At 41.2% G+C, this 7266-nt stretch overlaps 1 long non-coding RNA gene across 1 annotated transcript; it reads left to right on the plus strand.

The window, feature by feature from the left end:
- Nucleotides 1-1809: 1809 nt before the first annotated feature.
- Nucleotides 1810-4704, plus strand: LOC122157933. The gene is made up of 3 exons (XR_006168075.1): nt 1810-2096; nt 2721-2837; nt 4194-4704. It is a non-coding gene; the product is annotated as an uncharacterized LOC122157933 (long non-coding RNA).
- The last annotated feature ends 2562 nt before the right edge of the window (nt 4705-7266 follow it).

The following is a 7266-nucleotide window of genomic DNA, read 5'->3' on the forward strand; positions in this document are numbered from 1 at the left end:
TAAAACTGATAAATCACCTCTGACTAAAGTGTTGCTTGCCATCTTCTATTAGACACGTGAGCAAAGATCAACCAGAGAAGCTGTGGATGCTCCATCTTTGGAGGTGCTCAAGGCCAGGTAGGATGGAGCCCAGGGCAACCTGACCTGGTGCCTGATTTAGTGGCTGGCAACCCTGCCTATGGCAGGGAGGTTGGAAAGAGATGATTTTTGAGTTCCTTTCCAATCCAAGCCATTCTATGATTCAAAAATGGCTTGAAGTAAACCACAGAAGCACAAATGGGAACAAGAGTAACCGTGAGTATCCAAAATACACTATCTAGTGGTGGAGTGGTTACACCCAAAGGTTTACAAAAGTAGAACAAAGAAATAATTCTAAAATCAGAGAATCATAGAATGGCTTAGGTTGGAAGAGACCTTACAGATCATTGATCTATAACTTCCCTGCCGTGGGCTGGTTGCCCCCTACCAGCTCAGACTGCCCAGAGCCCCATCCATCCTGACCGTGGGCACCTCCCAGGATGGAGCAATCTAATATGTAGATAAACACTGCAAAAATAAAAATTATGATATAGTTTAACATTTAGTGGATAAATACAAATGCAGCTACAAGCGTACACACCTGAGACAGTGCTTACAGATGAATGAAAGGAGAAGCTTCTACCCAGATTCAGGGAAGTGGCATGCCTTGTAAGCAAGTACTTATGCAGCCTCCACAAATTCACTGAGCGAAGAATTAAACTCAGCATCAGTAATGCAAGGAAGGAAGGAAGATTGTATGATAATGAAAGATATGACCTGATGTAGTTATCTTTGCTCCTATCATAAGCAGCATCCAAAAACAAAAAAAAAAAAACAAAAAAAAAAAAAAAAACCAGAATCTAAATCTCATCAATAAGAACAGTGTTGCACACCTGGGGTCTAAACATCTGGGAAGTGCTGTATTAGTGAAACCATCTCCAGGCTTACAGAGTGGATGAAAACTGAAAGCACCAGCCACCTGCAACTTTAAATCGCTAATTTGGAAAGACGTCTCTGTGTCATCCAATTTCAAAAGCACCGTACAAGCTGCATAGTCATTGCTATTACTGTGATCCTAACTTATTCACATCTCGGTGTACAGGGATTTAGATGCACACAGCAACTCTGTGTCTTAAGATGAGACTGTGCCCCTCAGAACGCTTTTAATTCCTAACCACTAGGGGTTATAGCCCCTCTTGATGTGCAAGGATTTATATCCCTAACTCCTGGTAATACTCATGGGAATTGCGTGCATGAATCACCATTGAACAAGATGAATCCTCACAATGTTTAGTTTCTGGAGTTTTCTCATGTTTCACATCCATCATATTTCTTGTAGTTATTAGCAGCCCCACAGTCTGTTGATGAGAACTATTAAGTACCTATGTAACTTAAGTACCTAGGTGAAATTCTATTATTCTTAAGGTAGGAAATTGTTTTGAAGCAAGCAGTATTTTGTGGGCATTAATAAAGACATGGAAAGGAGTACCTGCGTAGGGTGACACTTCCAAATAATCTGCAAAATTGCATTCTGAACACCATCTGGGTTTGCAGCTCCAGCCAAGAAAGCATGGCTGAAGTCTGGGTGATTCATCCACTCTGTGAAACCACATTCAGAATTTGCATGCAAAATGGCTGAAGAAAGCAGGCTGCATGTACAACTGTCTTGATAACTTAAGTTGCACTTGCACAGAACTACGCTTTGTATCTGTGGTTTTCTAATGGCTCTGCTTGTACCCACCAGTCATGACCTCTTTGCTCCTAGGAAGTAGTGCAGTTGCACCTGAGAAGTTCTGGATGCTGCAAAACATGCTCCCTTCCTCCTCATCCCCTGGAGTCTTGTTAATATAAGTCCATGCCACGGCTATCCAGCAAACATGAAGCGAACCTCCCACCCCACACTGTATTGGTTCCAGTTTATTGCCTCCTGTTGGCTGAGTTCCCACTCAGCAAGCTCTGTGAAGTCAGCTCAACTCCAACTAACAGCTTCATCAAATTGTTTGGATTCTGGGGACATGCAGGTCTGCCTTCTCATGGTGAACAGGCATCAGGATCACAGGGTGAAATGCTAAAATGCAGTAAGTAAAGCTACACCTCCAAGTCCTTTCTTCATGAAAGATCAGCTCCTCTCTGGCCATTTCTAACACCTCTGTGAAATCCAAAGATAAACTTATTAGGCAACACTGCTTTGAGTGCCAGCAGCACACAGATAACACACAGCTTTTCCCATTTGCCAGCACGCAGAGATACATCCTTCACATCAGGACAGCCTTGTGAAGAAAGAAGAGCTCATTGAAGCTGAATCTTAGTGAGGGAGAGGTAATGCTGTTGCTCAGAGGAAAAGATTTCAAAGAGTATGCAGCTATAGCTGTGTCTTTTTTTTTTGTTGAAGGCATTCGTTCAGCTCAGCCTTCCCCGACGCTAATCTCCTCCATAGCAGTGTGCCCAAGTAATAGTCTCTTCTGCTTCCTTCCAGCTCTTCAATCATCTAGTTCCTGTAGGATTCTGCCACTTGGCAGGACAAGCAGCATTCTGAGAGATCTATGCATGATATCACCAGCATTTGAAAATTCCAGCTGTAAGACATGCAATCAGGTTTCTCCTTAATGACACCAGCTATTCAACTGCATCGTACCTCCAGATCCTCAAGTGGCTTCTCAAAGAATTTCAAGCCCAGTTCATAGCCTGTTCTTTGTTGACAGAGTTCAACAAGCCCTGTGAGAAGGAGACTAGAGAAACATGGAAAAACATTCAAGACTCTGTGAAGACTATCTTCAAGCATCTTGCTCCTTTGAACAGTGGAGCTGTCATATATATAGGTAATATCATAGAATCATTATAGAAACATAAAATGGTTTGGGTTGAAAGGGAACTCAAAGACAATCCTGTTCCAACGCTCTTCCATGAGTAGGGTCACCAACTATTAAATTATGTGCCATATCAAGTTGCTCAGGTCCCATCCAATCTGGCCTCAAATGCCTCTAGGGATGAGGCATTCACATCTTCAAATCCCTAGGTGAGAGATAAAACTTCCCTGGAAACCGGTCCAAGAGCAAAGCTGGGCCCTTGAGAAAGAAATTACTTCCACAAAACTCACTTCCATCTATTCCGAGGCCATTCTTCAAGCTCACCTTCTTTTGTATCTTAATCACACAATGTATGAACTCCCTTTCTCAAAAGAACCCAGCCAATGCAACAAACATGAGTGAAAGGAAAAGAAGGCAAAGAACAATTTTTTTCCAGTGATGGGGACAATATAAGAAGCAGTATAAGCAGGGAATTGTATAAGAATAAAAATCTGTGCTTATGGTCTCAGTGCAAATGTTGCTTCTTAAGTTAGGTACATACACCTTAATCCTTTCTCAGGTACTATACAGACATGCTTGGTGCATGTTGTACATAAAGTAGCTGAGTTGCACCAAAGTTCATGCCAGAGAGTGGGAACCTGCTCAAAGCAAGCTGGAATGATGGTGGGATATACTGGATATTTAGCAGAAATAATCTTTTTCCCCATATCTGCTTGGAATCTGGCTTAATATTGCTTCTGGAGACAAAGAAGCAAAAAAGGTTCATCAATCAAACTAGCTGGCCAACTTCTGATTGTCCAGTCCTCACAGTCCCATTTTCAAAAGCAGCAAGTCTCCTCTACATCAGCAATAAAACTGCTGCTACTCTCCTTAGAGCTGAAGCCCTCTGTCCATGCAGGATTTTTCCATGACAAATTTCCCATTAAAATCATCCAGCAAACCCAAGGCTACCTTTTGCTAGTGACAAAGAACAAGATACTGTTGTTACCCTGAAGTTTACCTCCCAGATATCCCAGTCATCCCACATCTCTTTCACTCTCCAAGTGAAGTTTTCCTGGAACATCTGCAAGGAAGGACAACTCTGAAATTTGCTTTCACATCCAACGAGGCTGCAAAAAAAGGCAAAGTGCTGTGACAAATGCCTCCAAAGTCAGCCTTTGTCTTCCCCTCTGTCTCATTCATAATTGTGAACCTCTAGGTTAACTGACCTGGGTGTCAAGTCTGAAAAACAAAAAAATCAGATTATATTCTCTGAAATGGAGAATGAGCAATAGGTAAGAGTTTAGAGGACTAACCAGAACGTGTCTAATTATTTGGGCTTAGGATTTAACTTACTGTTTTTTCTTTCTTCTTCTTTTCTTCCCTCAGCCCCTGCCTGATACTTAGAGCACAAAACCCAGCAGGGAGAGGGGTAATGGAATTTGGAGGCAACTGGTGTTCAAAGACCTCGCTTGAAATGGGCCTATGCTAATGCTGAGGGTCTGTGCAAATTGGGTCGACTTCCCGCATATTCCTAAAGGAGCAGCTTCATCAGGTTAGCCTGCATGGTACAGAGATGTCTCTTTAAGTATTTCATAGAGCTTCACCTCACAGTATTGTCCAAATCCTCAAAGAGATTCTGGCTCTAACTGCCCAGCCCGTGGCCAGAGCAGGATACATTCATCCACAGAGCATCACCCGCGCGTGTGTGGTCTCTGAGCCACGGGGAGAGCACGTTCATCCCAATGTAACTGAGTTTAATTGCCACCTCCTGACTCTTTTCAAAAAAGGAATCTGTGTTTAAAGGCTCAGAGCCTTTTCCTTGAACTTTCTTGCTCCAAACTGAGCTGGCATAACTCCCTTGTCCTTGACAGAATTACGTTGGCCAGCTATCGGTCAGACAGAGATTTGAATTTGGCAGTCAACCTCATCGTATCCCCTTCTTTGTCTCCTCTATGTATTTCATGAAGTGTTAAAAAGTATTTTGTATGCTTGCGTATGTGACTCATACAAAATATTTGCACAAAACAGAACATTAAAGGATTTGCTATAAATTCAAAATTAGTTTTGCACTGAATCGAAGTAATGCTCTTTCTTTTTCTGAGGCAGAAAAGAAATATTTTATAAATAGAACTTAAAAAGATGCAGCAGTGAGAGTAAGTAAGATAAGAGCTATAATTCAAGCCTACAGGACTTTCCATTGAAAATGTGGGCACAGGCATCATGTTGTCACATATTTCCGAAACAGAAGACAGACATTGCTAAGGAAGCATAAGCACAAATGAAAAGTTGCTGATCTGGAGAAGGGGTTGTGTAACCCTGGAGAAAACTGGTGCTTGCTTACACTGGATAAGAAATCCAGTACTGAGGAGATAAACCAAGCTATAGATGCAGTGTTGAGCTCTAGCAGCTGCAGACCCAGTTCAAATAAATTAAGGCATTAAATGGTATCATATTCACAGCAAACAATCAATGCAGATAACTATGAAAATTAGAGGCAGGGAAGCAGGGAAAAGGTGAAGCCCTTGTTCACATGCAGAGCAAGGCCAAACAATGCAGGCAATTCCTTGATAGTCACCATTTGCTGGGTTTTGTGTTCTCTGGTTGAAGGGGTGTTGTAATTAGTCACTGTGGTCCAGTTTGTTCCATCCCAGAAAGATACAGCAGTAGAGAAGCCAAACCTAAAAATCTTTGCCAAAAACTCTTCCAAAATTAAAATGGTGTGTGTTGACCTGAAATTTGTCTTAGTCATCAGGCCCCACCATATCCTTCTTTCCACATAAATTCACAGGGATAAGCTCCAGAGAGATGTCTGTAGAGGCACTCATTCATCCTTCTGGCTCTCAACACTTTCTCACCACAATGCTTAAGAGGCAGGAGCTGTTACTGCTTCCACCTAAATACTGTAAATTAACTTCAGGAAAAAATGTGTTTTTGATCAATTGCATCCCTGGAAATATAATGAGCACAATTACTCTCTTGCTTGACTATGCAACATTATTCTGTTTTGCCAGTTAATTGCTGGTGATTTTTTCAAGCTGATTAAAACCAGACAATGCACTCACATATGTTTAATCAAGAAATATGGATAAAATTTAGAAGAATACCTTAGGTCTTTTCTGATATTGACAGACATCAAAAAAGTCCTATTTAGAGTCCCAAAGTTTTCTGTCTTTGGTACATGGAGGAATTTGTGATGAGGTGGGGGTCTGTCTTCTCCCAGGCAACAGCGATCGAAAGAGAGGCAATGGCCTCAAGCTACACTGAGAGAGGTTCAAATTAGATATTAGGAAACATTTCTTCTCAGAAACAGTGAGAGTATTCTGGAACAGGCTGCCCAGAGAGGTAGTTGAGTCACTGCCTATGAAAGTGCTTAAGGAAAGGGTAGATGTAGTACTGAGGGAAATGGTTTAGTGGACAGTATTTGTCATGGGTGGATGGTTGAACTAAATGACCTTAGAGTACTTTTCCAACCTATATTAGCACTGTCAAACAACCATGTTTGGAATCCAGAGCCCAGATTTTCAAACTTCTGCATAGCTTTTGGAAATTGATTCTTAATTGAGATATTAAGAAGGGGTCAATTCTAATTACAATTCTAATTCCAGTTGTAGCAGCAGAAGGATAAATATCACAGAATTACTAAAGCTGGTTGTGGATTACTATGTTTATAAATGCAAAAAAAAGAAGATTTTTTTTTTGTCTTCAAAGAATTACCAATCCAAGCTATAGTTTAGAACCACCAAACATCTGAATGGAAGAAAATACTGATACGTTGGCAGGTGAGTATGAGAGGCAACGGTCTCATCAAACCTGAAGCCAAGTGCTTTGCCTTGAATGACTGTAGGAGCTGCTATCCTTCTGTTTTTCTGCAAATAGTCAGTGTTTGAGATAAGAAGGCCTGAATATATTGACCAAAATTTCTTTGGTCTGTGCAGTTTTGGAGTTGTCCATTCCTATTACCCGTACAGGCATAGCATGTGTATACTGACAGTGTCATGAACCAAGATTTCACAAGATCTGGTATCATTACATAGGTGGCTTGAACCTTCCCAATGCTGGAGAGATCTCTGAGATCCCAGATCCCATTGAATTTGGTGAAAGGTGGAGGCATTCATCTTTCACAGAGAGACTGTAAGCATGGACTTTCTAACAACAGTCATGAAACAGGAGAGAGTATCAATCGCAAATGTAAGAGGGAGCTAAGCACAGTTTCCCCTAATCTCTTGGGATCCAGGCATTTATCTCTCTGCTTAATTGAATGAATGGGAAATTAGATAAAACTTTGCAGAGTAAATCTTTTGGCAAATGTGATACCCAAGTAAAAAATTTTCAGTGGACTCTACATTTTCACAGCTGCTCCTTTGTTTTGTGGAAGTGTATTTTGAATGTAAGTCCTGCTTACATTGCATCCCTATTAATTCTATTGTACATATTAAATGTCCTCTTTGTAGTGCGTAAA

The sequence above is a fragment of the Centrocercus urophasianus genome, unplaced genomic scaffold (genome assembly GCF_019232065.1).
Source record: "Centrocercus urophasianus isolate 14NV4802_14NV808 unplaced genomic scaffold, USGS_Curo_1.0 seq_14, whole genome shotgun sequence".
Classification (NCBI taxonomy): domain Eukaryota; kingdom Metazoa; phylum Chordata; class Aves; order Galliformes; family Phasianidae; genus Centrocercus; species Centrocercus urophasianus.